This window comes from Haematobia irritans, chromosome 2, assembly GCF_050003625.1.
Source record: "Haematobia irritans isolate KBUSLIRL chromosome 2, ASM5000362v1, whole genome shotgun sequence".
In the NCBI taxonomy this organism is placed as follows: domain Eukaryota; kingdom Metazoa; phylum Arthropoda; class Insecta; order Diptera; family Muscidae; genus Haematobia; species Haematobia irritans.
Genome location: NC_134398.1, coordinates 100216747 through 100237778, shown reverse-complemented (window position 1 = coordinate 100237778; position 21032 = coordinate 100216747). Strand labels below are relative to the sequence as shown.

Sequence of the window (21032 nt, the reverse complement as noted above, 5' to 3'; positions counted from 1 at the left end):
TCACAATATTATGAATTAACAATAACTTTGGAATGACACTATCACGGGGGAAAAATACAACAAGGCAATATATGTTTCGCGAAATGAAAACGGCCTTAGGATTTTTCCAACGTTACATTTACTAAAAACTACACACATTGTTATTAGAGTCTGCGAAACATGGCTGCTCCCTGATCCGGTCCGGTCTCATTGTTGCACTGAATGTGGGCAGTGATGGGCAAAGAGAATTCGCGGCGTTTCGCTCTTACTCTTAAAACGTTCCATCGCTCAGTAAAAGCGCAAATCGAGTGTGTAAACAACTTAATCTCCGGCAAAATTAATGGATTTTCGAAGTAAGTACAGTAAGTGGTAAGTACAGTAGGTAACGGATATATCAATATCTCAGATAAGAAAAAAACGCACATAGGAAAATATAGAAAAAAACCATCATTTTGCTGTGTTTATTTTTGTGCGAAAAATGTTTCATATAAGCAAATTATACACGATTTGCTTATATGAAACATTTTTCGCACAAAAAAAAACTGTTAAAAGAACAATCAGGCAATCGCACAAGACTAAAATCTTATTATGTGTAATTTTTTTTAGTTTTCTTTAGTTTATTATGTTGTAGTCAGTTTTTGTCAGTTTTTTAAGATTATTTTAAATCGTAGCTAAGCAATTAGCAAACTAGTAGTATCACAAAAGACTATAAAACTATAAGTTCCTTTAAAAAGTACATATTGACTGAAAAAATACCTTTCTAAGCCAAACATTTAACATATTGGTGAATGAATTGTCCGCAGCTCATTGTAACTTTCGTTTTGCTAAGTATGTCTCAAACATTTTATGAATTAAAGATGGGTATAAAGTTCAAATGTTAAATGATTTGATCTTTTCGTTGTACCAAAAACTTATCAATACGAAATTTCATGAAGGTTGCAACCAAAATCTTATTGATATCTTGTAAACGATAGTGGACATTCAAGACAAGGAAGGCTCAGCTGATGATGCTAATATCTAGCAGAGAGGTTTTAGGTGTTCAGAAATATAACTTTCAGTGATTTGAACTTGCGTTCATATTTTAATTTATGAACTTAAAGAAGGTTGGAAAAGGTACCAAATGTATCGCTGCGGTACCACGGTGTTTTTTATACTCAAATATTATTAAAAAAAGTACAAAAGTGTCAACTTTCAACGAGTCGAGTTGGATGAGTTGTCGTATGTTGTTTAACGATTATTTCTTTAATCAAAAACCTAATTTCATTAATATGCTGTATCAATAACGTAAATACTGCTTCAAAGCATTTCTGCCAAAAATAATCAACATAACATAATATTATGATTAAGTAGCATTTCTCGAAGTGCATAAGAGAGATATCAATTGGTTATGCACACAAGCATTCACTTTGTGGATTCTGCTATCCAAACTGCACAGCATATTTGTATGTAATGCTGGTAATTTATACACACAAAAAATTACCACCTAAATTAAACACTTAATTGAATTTGTACAGGGATCCGTTAATTGATTGAATTAATTATTTAATCAAATCCGAATAAAATCCAATTAAAAAATGATTGATATCAGTTACGGACCAAAATATATTTTTTTTATTCATTTCCTTTAGTGATCAATTTTATTTCGTCAAATTGGACCATACGTCATATAAGAATATTTTTGCAATCGTATTAATATTTTAAAATTGTATTTTTTTTACTCCTAGTTTTTTTAAAACCAAGAGCGGTATGGGTTCGTTGGAAGATTCACCTTCAAGTTGCGAAGTAGCGTTGGCATTTAATTGCATGTTTGTTTTAACTGTCTTTTTCAGTTTGAACCCAAGTAGAGAACAGCATATCTTATATATAACCTAATGAGCAGCTATACAATCTCTATGTAATGGATCGGATGTATTTTGCTCCTCCAAGAGGCTCCGGAGGTCAAATCTGGGGATGGTTTTATATGGGGCCTATATATATTTATGGGCCGATATGGACCAATTTCTGCATGATTGTTAGATACCATATAAAGGGTGATTCTTTTGAGGTTAGGATTTTCATGCATTAGTATTTGACAGATCACGTGGGATTTCAGACATGGTGTCAAAGAGAAAGATGCTCAGTATGCTTTGACATTTCATCATGAATAGACTTACTAACGAGCCACAACGTCGAATTTTCAGTGAATGGGCCCTAGAAAAGTTGGCAGAAAATCCGCTTTTTTATCGACAAATTTTGTTCAGCAATGAGGCTCATTTCTGGTTGAATGGCTACGTAAATAAGCAAAATTGCCGCATTTGGAGTGAAGAGCAACCAGAAGCCGTTCAAGAACTGCCCATGCATCCCGAAAAATGCACTGTTTGGTGTGGTTTGTACGCTGGTGGAATCATTGGACCGTATTTTTTCAAAGATGCTGTTGGACGCAACGTTACGGTGAATGGCGATCGCTATCGTTCGATGCTAACAAACTTTTTGTTGCCAAAAATGGAAGAACTGAACTTGTTTGACATGTGGTTTCAACAAGATGGCGCTACATGCCACACAGCTCGCGATTCTATGGCCATTTTGAGGGAAAACTTCGGAGAACAATTCATCTCAAGAAATGGACCGGTAAGTTGGCCACCAAGATCATGCGATTTGACGCCTTTAGACTATTTTTTGTGGGGCTACGTCAAGTCTAAAGTCTACAGAAATAAGCCAGCAACTATTCCAGCTTTGGAAGACAACATTTCCGAAGAAATTCGGGCTATTCCGGCCGAAATGCTCAAAAAAGTTGCCCAAAATTGGACTTTCCGAATGGACCACCTAAGACGCAGCCGCGGTCAACATTTAAATGAAATTATCTTCAAAAAGTAAATGTCATGGACCAATCTAACGTTTCAAATAAAGAACCGATGAGATTTTGCAAATTTTATGCGTTTTCTTTAAAAAAAAAGTTATCAAGCTCTTAACAAATCACCCTTTACTAACACCACGTATCATATTTCAACCAGATCGAATGAATTTTGATTCTCCAATGCGCTCCGGAGTTTAAACCTGGGGATCGGTTTATATGGGGACAATACGTAAAAATGGTCCGATATCGCCCATTTGCAATACCATCCGACCTACATCAATAACATCTACTTATGTCAAGTTTCAAGTCGATACCTTGTTTCGTTCGGATGTTAGTATGATTTCAACAGACGGACGGACGGTCATGCTTAGATCGACTCAGAATTTCACTACGACCCAGAACTAACAAATAACAAATTGTATTGGTTGTGATTGTCTATGTTTCATTCACATTGGTTTTGGCAACTGTAGGTTAGATTTTGTTAGTAGATGGAACCAAATAAATCGGTTGGCAAAACAATTGGTTGTCACAACAAATTTGTTTTCTGTGTGTGGGAATTAGGGTTTTTTCCCGGCGACGCGATCCCGGAAATTTGTTATAATGAAAGCAAAAAAGCATTTAAAATGGATTTTATCAAACACTTTATTTTAAAGACTTTTTTACGTGAAACATAGCATAATTTGTACTTGTAGCCGAGTCCGAATTTGGAACTTTAAGTTGTCATTAACATGATTTTAAAGGACTCTGATACCACATGAGCTGAAAAAACTAACAAATTAAGCATTGTTTCCTAGAATCAAGTCGCAAGACTTAAACTTAAAAGAGAATTGTGTCTTAAAGTTGTCCTTACTTCAATTCTCCGTTCTTTGGCTGGGAATCAAGTTGCGACATATATAGTCGTGGGTTCTAGCCCAGATTCTAACAGGCTCCCAATTGTTAAAAATAAGTTTGCTCTTCCTAATTTATGATTGTCATATTTCTGTAAACCGACATTCCGATAGACTTTTAGACTGAGTAAACCTTTATAAACAATGGGACTGAAAAAAATATTGTCATAAGGTCAAAGATATCATGTCTTTAAAATACGAATGCAAATTTTGCTTAGCATAGAAGACGCATTTCTCTAATATAACGTTTTTTTCCTTGTCCAAAAGTCGATAAACTTTTCAATGAAGTCGTATTGTCCTTAAGTTATTAAGTGATTCCACTTAAAAATGGGTATCATAACATGAAAGAAAAAATTGTTGGGCTAAGGTCAACTTGACTTTAATAATACAGAAAAATTCTTTAAATTTAACGAAATTGTCTTTAACTTTGTTGTCTTTTTGCATCTTGACTACAAAGCAAAAAATCGTTCAAATATAGGATATGTTTTTCAACACTTTAAAGACGTTTTTACTTGAAACAACATAATTTCTACTGGAAGTCGAGTCTTAATTTGGCAAATAAAGTTGCCGTCAACTCGTTTTTAAAGGACTTTGATAGCATATGAAGAAAAAAAGTTGAAAAAGCGAAAAATTAAAATTTGCTTTCTAGAAGCAAGAACACAAAACCAAAAATTAAAAGAGAATTGTGTCCTTAAAGTATCCTTACTTGTATTCCCCGCTTCTTTGGCTGGGGATCAATACCAAAATTTTTAAAGTAAAGACAAAATCTTTGGAACCGGGCATGCTTTTTTTCAGTGCACGTTTGCAATTGCATAATTTAATAATTTAATTATTGCAAGGATGTTTTCATGAAATGTGGAAGTAACAGTCTATATTAATATACTTTATTTTACTTTAATTTAAAAATTTTTATTATGCTCGAAATCTATTAAAGGTGGATTTGAAATACTTATTTATAACGCAAATGACAGTTGAAATCTAGCCAAAGTGGATTTTTTAATGTTACAAAAATATTAATAGTGTTCTTTCGAAAACTACACCGGAAGAGACTTAACCGTTGTAAAAGTGTTTTGTATTACAAAATATTTCGTATTTTAAAATAATTTATGGCAAATATCTATATGTGCGCCACATCAAAGCAGATTTTCCTTTGACCGGGATCGAAAAAATTCCCGCTTTCCTGGGAATGGAAAAAGTCCGGGTAAAAGCCCTAATGGTAATAATATAAATTTAATTATATAGCTCCCAACAAATTTTAATGATTTGAGATGGTATCAAAAATTTTGGTCTACAAAGTCGGCGCCACCCGACTTTAGACTGTCCTTACTTGTATGACATATAACTCACATATAAAGCCTACCTGACGATTTAGATTCTTGAATACTTAGGTTAGTTCAAGCATATATATTAATATATTTCAGGATTGGTCCAAACAAAATATTGTTTGTATTGTTCAAACATATTATGTTTCACCTTAGGGCATACACTGGTAGTAAAAAATTTTAATGAAATTTTCTTTGTGTAGACATATTTTTAAGGCGCTAATTGGTTACTTCCATTATTTTACTTGCAGCTCTTTCTAAACACATATACGTTTATAGGTAATTTCCAAATTACTATATGTTTGTATCTAAGTATATTATATTTACAAACATTTTATGTCCCAAAAATAATATGTCCTAACATATTAACATATATGTCCCAAACATGTTATGCTAGTTTATGAACATTATATGATTGCACTTAAAATATTGTGTTAAAAAGTTCCAAACATATAATTTTTACACCCAAACATATGAAAAACAGTATTTTTCGTCCGTATTAAAAGAGATTTAGTTATATTGTCCGAGTCGGAGTCAAGGCTGATGAAAAAAAAGAAAAGAAGGATTTAAAACCGAAATAAATTTTATATTCTCAATTTTTCATGTTTTCTATGCGCTTTATAAGTATTGGGTGATAAAATAGCATGAAATCCCTTTAAAAACAAAATTTCAAAATATACAACAAATTGCCCAAGATTCCTCTTTCACTTGTTGCAAAAAATGGTGGTTCCTTTAAAAGCAGCTGATTTTATGTATGTTCGAAACGACAGTGTTGCAAGCTTTTGAGAAAACGCATTGAATCTTTATTAAATGAAAATATGTGTGTTAGTGCTTTTTAGATTAAAACGAAGTATGTATGAATATGATTTTTGATAAGACAAATTAACACAATATTTTTGATCACAGAATTGCTATAAACGATTGGGCAACTTAACTTCTGGAAAGCGTCACACACAAGATACAGTCACTTATAATAAACTGCATTAAGACTTGTCGCCGTCGGGAGAAAAATTGTATGTTTCACAATATTATTTGTTTTTATTTATTCATAGAAGTATGAAATATAAAGTACTCCGTAATTTTGGATTTTAAAGACGATGAAAACTCATAAATTACATAAATCATGAAAAGAATCCAAAATGAGGCTGATATCATTTCGAGAATGCCCCAAGCAGAGATTCATTGTAATTACATTGAGAATTCTTACATCAATTTTATTTAACAAAATAAATGATTTAAAATCATCTTTAAAGATATTTCTCGTGAAACAAGGCGTGATCCAACTTTATCCGGAGCTGCAGAATGCATATCTGATGGAACTTTACAAATTTTAAAAAGTGATAACTTCACAACATATAGAGAAAAATACACTCAATTAACTGTTGAATATGACAGTGTTTTATAGGGTTATCGGATAATAATTCCCGAGAAACTTCGAAACAATGTTCTAAATTATCTCCATTGTTCTCATTTGGGAATAGTCAAAACGAAGGTCATATATTTGGTGGCCAGGTCTCGATAAAAAATCAAAAATCAATCTAGCCCTGAAAAAAGTTCATTATTGACGTGGATACCAAATGATTCGGTTTGATTTTGCTGGGCCAATCAAAAATGCTTACTTTTTAATCATTATTGACTCTTTTTCAAAATTTGTTGAAGTCTTTAAAACTAAAGATATGACAACATCGTTTATTGTTTCAAAGTTGCGAGAACTGTTTTCACGTTTCACGTTATGGTATTGCGGATACGCTAGTTAGCAACAACTGCTCGCGATTCACTTCGCATGATTTTCCACCATTTTTATCTCTAAATGGAATTAAACCCGTGTCATCCCTCAACTAATGGATGTAGTTTCTTGATGGATTATCGTAACATGACACATTGTAAGGGTGAATGTTCAGCAAAGATTTTCTTCGAGAACCACCAACCACACTGAAAAAAAGCATACTCGGTTCCAAAGATTTTCTCTTTACTTTAAAAAAATTTGGTATTGATTCCGAGCCAAAGAAGCGGAGAATAAAAGTAAGGATACTTTTAAGACACAATTCTCTTTTAAATTTAGGTTTTGTGTACTTGCTTCTAGGAAGCAAATTTTACTTTTTCGCTTTCTCAGCTTTTTTTCTTCATATGCTATCAAAGTCCTTTAAAAACGAGTTAACGGCAACTTTATTTTCAAAATTAAGACTCGACTTCCAGTAGAAATTATGCTATGTTTGAAGTAAAAAAACTTCTTTAAAATAAAGTTTTGAAAAACATGTCCTATATTTGAACGATTTTTTGCTTTGTAGTCAAGATGCAAAAAGACAACAAATTTAAAGACAATTTCATTAAATTTAAAGAATTTTTCTGAATTATTAAAGTCAAGTTGACCTTAAATTTTTTCTTTCATGTTAAGATACCCATTTTTAAGTCAAATCACTTAATTATAAGGACAATACGACTTCATTGAAAAGTTTATCGACTTTTGGACAAGGAAAATAACTTTATTTTAGAGAAATGCGTCTTCTATGCTAAGCAAAATTTGTATTCGTATTTTAAAGACATGAAATCTTTGACCTCACGACAATATTTTTTTCAGTGCACTAAAGAAAAAACAAGTAAGGAAAATCTAAAGTCGGGCGGGGCCGACTATATTATACCCTCCACCACTATGTATACCAAAATTTTTGATACCATCTGAACACCGTCAAATTGGGAGCTATATAAAGGTTTATATTCCCATATAAAAATATTTAAATATGAAGCGATTTGGACATTTTTTTAACTTTTACAAAATCTCTGGACTCAAAATTTAAATTGGTTAATGACCGGGACGGGCAACAATGTAAGTAAAAAATATTGGAAATATTTAAATTGAATTAAATTTCTCAAGCCTACATTTATGTTTTATCGTTTGATACATACGAATTAGAGTATGAGTAAATTTGAATCATTTTTGCGAGTTTTCGACTTTAGTTTAGTTATTCTTTATTTTTCATAAGCGTTATAAATCTTACATCATCATATTAATAATAATTTATAAAGATTACTACAGCATGGTTACATTTAACCATTTGCTGGAAATTTGAGTTATATTAATAATTGAATTGAGTTATTAAAAATTTTCTGTAATAAAGAGCTTCTCTTAAATAATTACATATCGAAAGCCAGGAAATATCTTCACCACCATTTAAATGAAAGGTTAGCTCCTCTTCATTTAATTCTTCCCTATAAAAATATTTAACTCTTAAACATCCAAGTTTTCGACTTAACAGTGACGTTTTTACTAGGAAAATGGAATTTTGGTCATATTTGCTCAAATCGGAAGATTTGCTAAAATTTGAATTGCACTCTCAGGGCAATACTTCAAAATTTTCGAAATGAAACTTTGGCCTCCGAGCTCATGTGAATGTAAATCGGGTGGAAAAAATATATATGCGAGTTATATCTAAATCTGAACCGATTTTGACCAAATTTGGCATACCTAGCAAAAATGTTAGTCATACTCTCCGAGCACAACTTCAAGTAAATCGGAGTGAAATTTTGACCTCTGGGACCATATAAGTGCATATCGGACGAATGATATATTTGACAGCTATATCTAAATCTGAACCGATTTCAACTAAATTTGGCGTACATACACACAAAGAAAATTTCATTAAAATTGAGCGAACGACAATTTTTCATTGATATAACGAAAAAATTTCTTTAGTACAATGAAATAAATCGTTAATAGTACGAAACGTTACGTTGATTAACAGAAAATTCGTTATAATAACGAAAAATTTCATTGTATTAACGAATTTGTTTCACTGACTCATTTTTAATGAAACATTTCGTTAATATAAAGAAACTTTTTCTATCAGTGTAGTTAAAATGTTAATTACATTCCTTGTGCACAATTTTAAGTAAATCTGAGTGAAATTTAGACCTACGGTGGTCATATGACTATAAATCGGACGACAGATATATATGGAAGCTATATCTAAATCTGAACCGATTTCAACCAAATTCAGAATGCATATTAGAATATTAGTTCTACTCTCTGTGCAAAAGTATGAGAAACTCGAGATAAAACTTTGGCCTCTGGGGCCGTAGGAGTATAAATCGGACGAAAGCTATATATGGGACCAATATCTAAGTCTGAACCGATTTCAACCAAATTCTCTACGCATATTTATAATGTTAATTCTATTCCCCGTGCAAAATTGCATGTAACCGGAGTAAACCTTTGGCCTCTGGGGCCATAGGAATGTAAATCGGGTGAAAGCTATATATGGGTGAAAGCTATATCTAAATCTGAACCGATTTCAACCAAATTCGGTGTGCATATTTATAATGCTAATTCTAAGTGAGCCTGAATCTTAATCGGGCTGCCACTTTAACCTAACCTAACCTAACCTACTCCCTGTGAAAAATTTCACGTAAATCGGAACAAAACATTGGCCTCTGGGGTCATAGGAGTGTAAATCGTTATAATAACGAAAAAATTCGTTGTATTAACGAATTTGTTTCGTTGGCCACTTTCAACGACATATTTCGTTAATATAACGAAACTTTTTTATTAGTGTATAAATATATATGGCAGCTATATCTTAATCTGAACCGATTTTTTTCCAAAATCAATAGCGCTCGTCTTAGAGCCGAAAAAAGATCCTGTGCCAAATTTGGGGACGATCGGACATAAGCTGCGAGCTGTACTTTGTACACAAAAATACATGAACAGACAGGCTAGCGATGTCCGCCTCAGAATTTAATTCTAAGACGATCGGTTTACTAAAGACGGGTCTAAGACCGGTCTTTCTTAGCGTTACATACAAATTCACAAACTTATTATACCCTGTAACAAAGTAGTGGTGAAGGGTATAATTATTAATGCACAAATACAAAATATAAGATACCTAAAGGTCGTCGAAATATCCAGTTTAGTGAAGGTAAGAAGGTTATGGTACGTGATTATCGTAATCCTAATAAATCCAGTTGGACTCAAGCAGCCATAAAACAACAACTTGGACCTCAATCGTATTCGTGCATTTTATCACACAACAACTATATTATTAAACTTCATCCAGATCAAACAACCCATCCAAACTGATTTTTCTTCAGCACTACCCACAGCAAGTAACAGTTATTCTGGTGTAACAGAAGTAGATTGTATGGAATTATACACTAGAAGGGAACTCAGACCACGAGAGGGAGGAAGGAAAAACAACCGAATTCTAATAGTAACAGGAACTTAAACTAAAGGGTGATTCTTTTGAGGTTAGGATTTTCATGCATTAGTATTTGACAGATCACGTGGGATTTCAGACATGGTGTCAAAGAGAAAGATGCTCAGTATGCTTTGACATTTCATCATGAATAGACTTACTAACGAGCCACAACGTCGAATTTTCAGTGAATGGGCCCTAGAAAAGTTGGCAGAAAATCCGCTTTTTTATCGACAAATTTTGTTCAGCGATGAGGCTCATTTCTGGTTGAATGGCTACGTAAATAAGCAAAATTGCCGCATTTGGAGTGAAGAGCAACCAGAAGCCGTTCAAGAACTGCCCATGCATCCCGAAAAATGCACTGTTTGGTGTGGTTTGTACGCTGGTGGAATCATTGGACCGTATTTTTTCAAAGATGCTGTTGGACGCAACGTTACGGTGAATGGCGATCGCTATCGTTCGATGCTAACAAACTTTTTGTTGCCAAAAATGGAAGAACTGAACTTGGTTGACATGTGGTTTCAACAAGATGGCGCTACATGCCACACAGCTCGCGATTCTATGGCCATTTTGAGGGAAAACTTCGGAGAACAATTCATCTCAAGAAATGGACCGGTAAGTTGGCCACCAAGATCATGCGATTTGACGCCTTTAGACTATTTTTTGTGGGGCTAAGTCAAGTCTAAAGTCTACAGAAATAAGCCAGCAACTATTCCAGCTTTGGAAGACAACATTTCCGAAGAAATTCGGGCTATTCCGGCCGAAATGCTCGAAAAAGTTGCCCAAAATTGGACTTTCCGAATGGACCACCTAAGACGCAGCCGCGGTCAACATTTAAATGAAATTATCTTCAAAAAGTAAATGTCATGGACCAATCTAACGTTTCAAATAAAGAACCGATGAGATTTTGCAAATTTTATGCGTTTTTTTTTTTAAAAAAGTTATCAAGCTCTTAACAAATCACCCTTTATAATTAGAAAATTTTTAATTTTATTAGCAATTTGTTACTTATTTAAATTCAGTTATTATATATTTACATTTTTGTATTCACTTTTTTTAGATGTTACAAATAACTTTAGGAGGAGTACATAGTGTTACGATGCAGTCTATTATACTTTGATATAATCTTACAGTGTTTCACTCATTATCTTCTTCTTTGGTATCTATTCGCAACAATGTAAAAATAACTCGCACTCTTACTCCCATATGCTTGCATCTTTTTGTTAATATACACATACATACATGTACCTATAGAAGAGTAGATTTGTAGTTATAAAAAATGGATTTTAGAAAAAATGGGAGGGCCACGCCCCCACTTTAACCCTTTGACGACGAAGAATTAACCGCTCAGTAAAAGTAAGTTTTTTTGCGGATTCATATTCTAAATATACCTATTTACCAAGTAAAGTATCGCCAAAATGTAAAATATATATTTCCTTCTATGAGAAATTTCATGGGACATATATGTCCCATTCGTCCTCATTTGTCTATATAGAAAAAATAGGTTTGATTGATTAATCGTACAATGTCGTAACAAAGTCATTTTCTCAGCAATTTATTTGCCCATAATAGCAAGATTAAAAAAGAGATTTGTAGTTTGAACCAAAAATAAGTAGAAAAATATACCAAATACCATTTCTAATGTCTGCCGGAAACCAATTTTTTTACTTCCCAAAGGAATGTTTTTGAAACTTACCATTCGTAATTTGCATTTGTTTCGATTAATTTTACTATTTGCTGAGTGAATTGATGTATTTTTATGAATTCGTAATGATTGTTTGTTCATAGAAATAAATTAATTAAAAAAAAGAAACGTAATTTCCACCCTTTTTTACTCTTGAGGACGAAGGGGACACATACACAGAAAAAATTTTCACGAAAATTTTTCCAATTAAAATTTTAATTGAGTTTTAAAAAATATTCAATTAAAAATTAAATTGATTCAACAATTTTTTTATTTGAAACAAAAATTAATAGTATCAATTAATTTTTTAATTGGATCAATTAATTTTTTAATTGACCTTCAATTGATACTATCATTTCTGTGATTGAAGACAATTCAATTTCGTGATTGAATCAGACATTTTTTTGTGTATGTCCTTTTTTGGCTTTTTTAAAAGACAATTTCATTAATTTTGGAGAATTTTTCAGAAATGGCTTTAGTCTAACAAAATTTTCTTTCATGTAAAGATACCCATTTTTAAATTGAATCACTTAACTATAAAGACAAAACGACTTCACTGACAAGTTTGTCGACTTTTGGACAGGGAAAAACTATATATAAGAGCAATGCACAAATGCTATGTTAAGCAAAATTCGTGTTCGCATCTTAAGGACATGAAATCTTTTGCCACACGACAATTGTTTTTTTTAGCGTACAAAGCAATTCACGTCAAACTTTTTACTTAGTATTAACACAATAACTTGAGAATATTATGTTTACATAATAAGGACACAATAAACAAACCAAACACTTTACAACAAGGTGTATTTGCAGCAAAAATACGTTGTCAACGTTTCAATTAAGCTTTAAAATATGTGTAAAACCTTATTCTGACAGCAAGGGTTAGTTAAAAACGTTTTGTCCATATTTCAATAAAAACATGTCGAAAATAGAAAAGCCAAAAGTCGCTAAAAGGGTCATAAAAAAGCCAGAAAAAAGCTATATGCATTTTTCCTCGCTAAATGACTTCAACAGCTAGCGGGAAAATAGCTAAATTGGCAACGCTGTTCGCCACTGTATTGGAAAAAGTATGTAACAGAATTACTTCATTTGAAATGTTATAGTCAGAGGAGGAACGAATACATATTATACAAAAAAATACAGCCACTTCATGGGACATATATGTCCCATTCGTCGTCAAAGGGTTAAAGTGATGGCTATAAATACCTCAAAAAATGGTGTGATTTTTTTTTTTGCAGCCTTCAGAAAAGTTGTAGCTCTTGACTAGCAAACAAAAATGCTGAATATATTTCACCGATTTTTCGGGTTTTCCGACTATAGCTCATGAACTATTGAAAAATTTACCAAACAATCAAGGTAAGATATATAGCCTATAAAATTATGAACAACTTATTAGTACACACGAAGTTCATGCGACTACTCCTTTTTTTATACCCTGCGCCACACTGTGGAACAGGGTATTATAAGTTAGTGCATATGTTTGTAACACCCAGAAGGAGACGAGATAGACACATGGTGTCTTTGGCAATAATGCTCAGGGTGGGTCCCTGAGTCGATATAACCATGTCCGTCTGTCCGTCCGTCCGTCCGTCTGTCTGTGAACACATTTTTGTGATCAAAGTCTAGGTCGCAATTTAATCCAATCGCCTTCAAATCTGGCATATGTTCCTAATTTGCGTCTGAATAGATACTTATTGATTTTGGAAGAAATCGGTTCAGATTTAGATATAGCTCCCATATATATCTTTCGCCCGATATGCACTAATATGGACCCAGCAGTCAGAGTTTTATACCGATTTGCTTGAAATTTTGTACAAAAATAACACTTAGTCGTATAGTTAAGTGTGCACAATTTGATTGAAATCGGTTCAGATTTAGATATAGCTCCCATATATATCTTTCGCCCGATATGGACTTATATGGCCCCAGAAGCCAGATTTTTGGCCCAATTTGGTTGAAATTTTGCACTAGGAGTACAATTAGTAGTATAGTCAAGAGTGCAAAATTTGATTAAAATCGGTTCAGATTTAGATATAGCTCCCATATATATGTTTCGCCCGATATGGACTAATATGGTCCTAAAAGCCAGAGTTTTGGCCCAATTTGGTTGAAATTTTGCACAGGGAGTAGATTTAGCATTGTAGCTATGCGTGCCAAATTTGGTTGAAATCGATTCAGATTTAGATATAGCTCCCATATATATCTTTCGCTCGATATGCACTTATATGGACCCGGAAGCCAGAGTTTTATCCCGATTAGCTTGAAATTTTGCACTAGGAGTACAATTAGTAATATAGTCATGTGTGCCAAATTTGATTGAAATCGATTCAGATTTAGATATAGCTCCCATATATATGTTTTTCTGATTTCGACAAAAATGGTCAAAATACCAACATTTTCCTTGTTAAATCGCCACTGCTTAGTCGAAAAGTTGTAAAAATGACTCTAATTTTCCTAAACTTCTAATACATATATATCGAGCGATAAATCGTAAATAAACTTTTGCGAAGTTTCCTTAAAATTGCTTCAGATTTAAATGTTTCCATACTTTTTTACTAACATTGTTTTCCACCCTAGTGCATTAGTCTATAGATTTTGTAGAAGTCTATCAAATTCTGTCCAGATCGAGTGATATTTAAATGTATGTATTTGGGACAAACCTTTATATATCCCCAACACATTTGACGTATGTGATATGGTATCGAAAATTTAGATCTACAAAGTGGTGCAGGGTATAAAATAGTCGGCCCCGCCCGACTTTAGACTTTCCTTACTTGTTTTTTTAATTAATTATGTGTAGGTTCTTGCGAACAAGAAATATATGAGCTAGAGCTATCCATAGCTCTAAGATGCATGTGAAGTATGTTGTTTAAAGTAAAAGAACACATCGTCGTTTTTTTTTATCGCGTTAGTATAATACTTTTTTTTTACATTTTTTACAAATTTCGTCCAATGGTGGTAATCCAAAAGGAAATTTAAATCTTCCATATAGCAGAAAACAGCAATAGATACATGTACACTGCAAAAAAAGTCCCGTTCCAAATTGAAAAAATATTGTCGTGAGGCCAAAGATTTCATGTCCTTAAAATACGAATGCTAATTTTCTTAGCATAGAAGACGCATTTCTCTAATATACAGTTTTTTGCTTGTCCAAAAGTTGTTAAACTTTTCAATGAAGTCGTATTTTCTTATAATTAAGTGATTTGACTTAAAAATGGGTATCATAACATGAAAGAAAAATTTGTTGGGGTAAGGCCAACTTGACTTTAATAATTCAGAAAAATTCTTTAAAATTAATGAAATTGTCTTTAAATTTGTTGTCTTTTTGCATCTTGACTACAAAGCAAAAAATCGTTCAAATATAGGACATGTTTTTCAACACTTTATTTTAAAGACGTTTTTTACTTGAAACATAGCATAAATTCTACTGGAAGTCGAGTCTGAATTTGGAAAATAAAGTTGTCGTTAACTCATTTTTAAAGGACTTTGATGGCATATGAAGACAAAAAAGCTGAAAAAACGAAAGAAGTATTCTCCGCTTCTTTGGTTCGGAATCAATATCAAAATTGTTTAAGTAACAACAAAACCTTTGGAACCGACCATGCTTTTTTTCAGTGTGGAGAATTCAATATTATGTGCCACTCTAGAGCATAGTAGCAAATTAATGAAACTATATTCCATTAAATTTCGTATCATTGTAAACTTCCGTAATCAAGTAGCAATTTCAAATATTTTACAATTTTCGGGAAGACATATAAAAGTCACATATATTTCACCCACGAGGTCATTAGAATAATAATAAAATAAAATATTTCAAATTGTCAATGTGCTACGGTGTATTATATTTCTTCCACTAACCGCCGTCTGGGTTAGTGGAAGGTATTCTTTCTGAAAAAAAACACACACACACACGTAGGTTATACAAAAACAAGTGTTATAGATGATTTTGTATTAAATGTGTTTATGTTTAACATAGAATTCTTCAGAAAAATGGTCGGCACTGAGATAGCGATGTACATAATATACACTAGGGATGACATTCGGTATCTGTTATTTTGAATCCCGGGATTTTTGTTAAATATCTGGATTTTATATTAATATATTTTTCATTCAGTGCATACGACCGTTATACCAGTCTCGACTTCCTGTATCGGCAATAAAATAATATAGCGTTTATCTGATGAAACTTTGGAAGCCTTGACATTTTTAAGAAGTTACTTAACCCTTTGACGACGAATGGAACATATACACATATGTGTGTGTTTTAATATAATTTAATTAAACCAAATTGGCTTTTCGGAATCCCGAAAAAATTCCGGGATTCAACATTTCGAAATCTCTGGATTTATAATACTCAATCCAGAATGAAATCTCTAACATACACCTAGAGACGCTACATATACAATAAAAACTGAAATTTAAATAAGACATAAAAGTCATACAGTGACGATTCTTGTATACACAGTACCCAGCATTTTAAACAATTTAATAATTTGTATAATATTTTACAAGCATATAAAGAAGTTTGCCCTAATCAAACAACCTACGTATAGTTTTGCTAACGTATGGTTTTAAGCTGAAATTTACCAGTAATGGCATTATTTCCCAGCAAAAAAAAAATGTGGAAGTTCTTCTAACGGCACAACTTTAAAAGCATTTCCAAAAATGTCCTCCCAAAGATGTTCTTTAATTTAACTACAGAGGAAGTTCTTTTAATTCAATTTTTTTATAACTCGCTTTTTCATATTTTTCATGGATAATTTAAACTTTTTTGTTTCAAATAGGCTAAAAACAGAGTAGGAATTAATAAAATGGTACAAATTATTAAAATCTTGTCGAAAAAATGCAATATCCATTCTAGAAAAATTGCGTATTTTTGAAAATTTTTGAAGTCAAACGTTTCAGACAAGCGATAGAATGCATAAAAAATTATATAAATTAAAAATTTAGCAACATATTACAAGATGTTTTAATTCAAATCCAAAACACTGAATTCGGAACACAACTTAAGAAGTGATGCAAATTCAGTGCAACGGCAGTTGAAATGGTGGATATCCGTCCTATGACATATTAAATTCTTCGCTTCCGCGCCAATTTTGCACCACTTACGGATCCAAAAAGAAAAATTTCACTGCATTTTGGCGACGCTTTTTTTGCTGGGTTATTAACTATTAGAAACTGTCATCTGATAGTAATGTAGCTATTATTAAGGTTTCAGAAAAGGAACAAACAGGTGTGAAATTATGCAACTATTAGGAGTAAACAAAGCAACGGTGTGCCAAATTGCGAGGAATATTTGGCAGCGGTTGCCCATGAAAATCTACCCACGGCGAAGACTGTCAAACGATTAGGCTAGACGTTACTAAAGTTTCCAATGAGCAAATGACTATATCTATGGAGTACATACACTAAAAAAGTGAACCCTATACCACTAAAGCCAATTTAATTCTATTTTAGTTCATGAAACTATTATGTTGTTTTTTTTTTTTCAATTTTAATAATTTTTTTAGTTAGTTAGTTAAAAATTATACACAAATGAAACCTTAAGATTTACTAACTAGAATCTGCTACATGCAAGCTCATACTGGGTGAGAAGTCTGTTATGATGGCGAATGTCCGATGGAAGGACTGTAAAGGTTGCAACGACACTTAGCAAATATGGCCCATCTATACTTAAACCGTTCACTAGATATGTTAGTGTTTTCAAGACGTCAGGGGCCAAATCACTGCAGTCGAAATCGAGTACTTCGACATCGAATTGTTTCTACTCGATGTTGTACACCATAGGTAGTATGTTATCGAAAACAAAGTATGTGATGATTTTTGCGCGGAAAAAATTAAACAAAAAGAAACAAGAAGTTGGTGAAAATGTAAGTATTATTCTATTTTGGCAAAATACACTAAAAAATATAATATTCCACGCACCCTCAGATTCTTGTGACACAAATTTTTTCACTATGGGAAACAACTTCTTTTGTATTTCGATAATGGCGTTTTTTACCACTTTGCACATGATACTTTGTGCTAACCCAAGCAAGAAGTCGTTCCCGGCATTATGCTGGAAAATGCCATTGTCCAAAAGGTTCAACTTGACGTCAAGCTGTAAAATTGATGGTACGGACGTCGAAATGTGCCCAGAAAAATTTATTTTTCAAAAAACACATTTAAAAGCTTCTTTTGATAGACGAAAACGTCTTTTAAATCTATGATGTTAAAAACACAATTAGTTAAAAGCACTTACTTCAAAATAACACGTTGGCTGATAAGTCGCCGGTCTAACAAAGAAAAACACATTTTTTTTGTCAAAATTCGTTTTTATTATTCAACGTAGTTCCCTTCATGAGCGATACAACGATTATAACGACCTTCCAATTTTTGATACCATTTTGGTAGTACTCCTTCGGCCTCAGTTTCGGCGATCACCTCTTCATTGCAGCCAAATTCTTTCCCTACGAGCATCCTTTTGAGGTCTGAGAACAAGAAAAAGTCGCTGGGGGCCAGATCTGGAGAATACGGTGGGTGGGGAAGCAATTCGAAGCCCAATTCATAAATTTTTGCTATCGTTCTCAATGACTTGTGGCACGGTGCGTTGTCTTGATGGAACAACACTTTTTTCTTCTTCATATGGGGCCGTTTTGCCGCGATTTCGACCTTCAAACGCTCTAATACGCCATATAATAGTCACTGTTGATGGTTTTTCCCTTCTCAAGATAATCGATAAAAATTATTCAATGCGCATCCCAAAAAACAGAGGTTCACAGGTCGCTGTCCACTCAGCCGACTGTCGATTGGACTCAGGAGTGTAGTGATGGAGCCATGTTTCATCCATTGTCACATATCGACGAAAAAACTCGGGTGTATTACGAGTTAACAGCTGCAAACACCGTTCAGAATCATCAACACGTTGTTGTTTTTGGTCAAATGTGAGCTCGCGCGGCACCCATTTAGCACAGAGCTTCCGCATATCCAAATATTGATGAATGATATGACCAACACGTTCCTTTGATATCTTTAAGGCCTCTGTTAACTCGATCAACTTCATTTTACGGTCATTCAAAATCATTTTGTGGATTTTTTGATGTTTTCGTCGGTAACCACCTCTTTCGGGCGTCCACCGTGTTCACCGTCCTCCGTGCTCATTTCACCACGCTTGAATTTTGCATACCAATCAATTATTGTTGATTTCCCTGGGGCAGAGTCCGAAAACTCATTATCAACCCAAGTTTTTGCTTCCACCGTATTTTTTCCCTTCAGAAAACAGTATTTTATCAATACACGAAATTCCTTTTTATCCATTTTTTTTTCACAATAACAAAAGTTGCTTCACAAAAGACGCTCTATCTCATAAACTAATTGATTTACAGACGTCAAATTTTGACACGAATCATTTGAAGGTTGGTACTATATAAAAATAATATGCATTTACTACTAGCGACGCCATCTATGTGTCAGACCGGGGACTTATCAGCCAACCTGTTAGAATCATTTACTCTGCATCAGGTAATGGGACTGCTTTGGTCACGAATATTTTTCCTTATTAATGCCACTTTGTACTCATTCTCTGACTCTTGGTTTCATAATATATTTTTACACATAAATTTTAACACACAAAAACAATATAAATTTTTCAGAAATAACATATTTTGATCACAAAAACTTATTTTTCCAATTTCTTGTTACCAAATGTTTACTGCAACGTAAAAAAAGCAGTAGACAAAACAAATTACGATCGAATGCGAGGATCCAAAAACTTACAGCGATCGAAATGTTTCTCTATACGAAACAGAACTCGTTGACGAATGCGGTGATTTGACCCCAGATATCACTCCTGATGTCTGCTATAACGGGTCGCTGCCTAATAAGCGAGTTTGCAAAAAACTATTGGCGCGAAGTATAATGACCGCTGAGATGAGTTGTTATGATACGGAAGAAAAGGAATCGATTAAACACCTCTTGTGTGAATGTCCTGCATTTTGTGTAAGGCGTAAGCGAATATTAGGAGTATACAGCTTTAGATTACTTGCGAACGTGGAAAATGTTAACTTAAGCAGTCTGCTAATATTTTTGGAACAATCTGGTTGGTACAAAAAAGCAAAAGCGAGTAGGTTCAGCGGTTAAAACTAGAAGTGCCCATATTTATTTATTCAGCTTTAGTAAGCCAGTTCGAAGGTAAATTCATGAATACAATAAGTTTATATAGTTACGTTAGAGTTCAAATAATTACGGACCAGAAAAAAATAATTAAGGATATACAAACAACTGGTTTAAATGATCAAAATATATTCAACTTTTTTAGAGTATCAAAAAATTGACTATTACAACCAGAAAAAAAAGAAGTTGAGAAGAAAAAAAAACTGATGTACGTTGGCATAAAGGGATAGTCACAAACAGGAACATAAAATGTAATCCGAGACAGTAAATCTTTCCAAGGTACGAGGAAAAGACTTATGGCGATTTCGATGGACGCTGTCATAAATTTGGATCATATATATATATCATATATCAAAATGTTATGAATTAATAATAACTTTGGAATGACACTATCATTTGGGCAAAAATACAATGAGGGAAAAAGTAGTGTAACACCAAGGCAACATATTTTTTGCGAAACGAAAACGCCCTTAGATATGTAAGAGGTACTTTTAGTTAATGTACAAAATTTAGGTGTAAGTTCACATTTTACTTTGTTTCATCTCACCCCTATATGTAACATATAATTTTTGTCACTTTGTATGGGAGGTACGAGTACGTGCAGTGGCCAAATCGGAACCGATCTTTCAGTTGAATTCAACCTTAATAGGTTTTAATAGGACTGAAATAACAGAAATTGTCCTTAACTCCGATGATTTTTATAGACATACACTAATAGAAAAAAACAATGTTCCAAAATCGTGAACGACGGTAACAAAATGAAAGGGAAACATTCACGAAATAGCAAAATTAAGAGTTAAATCGTGCATCCCTGATTATAAATTCGTAACAATTACGTTTTCAGATCATGAACGCTGTGTGTTGTTTTGACAACGCATAGTGTAATTTTATCGTTCTCAGGTTGACATCGCCTGTTCTCCGTTTGACACCACATTTGTGTTGATTCACTTTCATGAACGGATCGTTTTTAAACGTGCACGCCGTCCA

General features: G+C 33.3%; 1 protein-coding gene across 6 annotated transcripts in view; it reads right to left on the bottom strand.

The window, feature by feature from the left end:
- The window catches only part of LOC142225870 (pseudouridylate synthase RPUSD2-like), a 515296-nt gene that overhangs the window by 320888 nt on the left and 173376 nt on the right, over positions 1-21032 (bottom strand). The window lies entirely within an intron of this gene.